General features: G+C 44.3%; 1 pseudogene; it reads left to right on the top strand.

Annotated features, from left to right (window-relative positions):
- Nucleotides 1-166: 166 nt before the first annotated feature.
- Nucleotides 167-572, top strand: LOC114628090 (annotated as a pseudogene).
- The last annotated feature ends 679 nt before the right edge of the window (nt 573-1251 follow it).

Below are 1251 nucleotides of genomic sequence, written 5' to 3'. Positions count from 1 at the left end.
CAGGGAGAGAGAGGCTATAGGTTAGGGGTCATGAAACTAGAAGAAAGACCACAAGAAGAGGTTTTGAGGAATGCAGGTTATAATAGAATAAATGCAACATGAGCACAGAAAGAGGAGATGTTGGAGATAGAAGATTATAACGTGACTTTTCCGAGCAACCACCAAGATGGCTGAAGTGGAGAAGAAGGAGAAGTGGACCTTCCGCAAGTTCACCTATTGCGGCGTGGACCTTGACCAACAGCTAGACATGTCCAATGAGCAGCTGATGCAGTTGTACAGAGCCTGCCAGAGGCCTGAGGCAGAAGCAGCGCTCACTGTTCAAGCGCTTGAGAACGTCCAAAAAGGAGGCACCACACATGGAGAAGCCCGAGGTGGTGAAGACCCACCTGAGGGACATGATTGCTCTGCCTGAGATGGTCCGCAGCATGGTGGGCATGTACAATGGCAAGACATTCAACAAGGTGGAGATCAAACCAGAGGTGATCAGACACTACCTAAACGAGTTCTCCATGAAGCACGGCCTGTCTGGTATTGGTACCACCCACTCCTCCAGATTCATCCCCCTCAAGTAGCCGAGGCCAATAAAGACTGGTTGTTATTTTATTTTATTTTTGGTCCGGGGGGGGGGAGATTATAAAGTGGGTTACAGAAATGAGGAGGGGAGTATATGATCAACTATATTGTATACATGTATGAAATATTCAAAAATGCATTTAAAATATTATTACAAAACAAATATTTGAAAATTCCACAGTGAAATCTCTTCTACTAAATTGAAAATAAATTAATAATTAAACAAAACAGTGATGTCTACAGGAAGGTTCTCTCCCCTAGCATTTGCATTTCTTCTATGCAGTGCCTTTAGCTTGCCATGACAGTGTGAATTCAGAGATCCACTTAATGTAAGAGGCTTTCCCTCATTGATACCAACCTCATTCGGAAGAAGTCCATGTCCTTAGCAGATAGACAGACGGTTCAGGGGTTTGATGACAAGGCCTGGAGTTTTAGTTGCAACTATTCTGGCCAATGGTGCTTACAAAGTTGGTGTCCAAGTACTGGCTGGACTAGAATGTCAAAATAATGCCAAGAGAGTATAGAGATGTGGCCCACTCAGAACATAGGCTTGCCCAGCATGCATTAAGCCCTGAGTTCAGTGTCCAGTACTGCATAACCCAAGCATGTAATCGTAGCATTCAGGAGATGAAGACTACAGGGTCAGATATTCAAGGTCATCTTCAGCTACAACAAGGT

Source organism: Grammomys surdaster, unplaced genomic scaffold (assembly GCF_004785775.1).
Source record: "Grammomys surdaster isolate TR1022 unplaced genomic scaffold, NIH_TR_1.0 66, whole genome shotgun sequence".
NCBI lineage: Eukaryota > Metazoa > Chordata > Mammalia > Rodentia > Muridae > Grammomys > Grammomys surdaster.
Note: the sequence above shows the minus strand (reverse complement) of the source record. Positions and strands in the feature narration are given on the sequence as shown.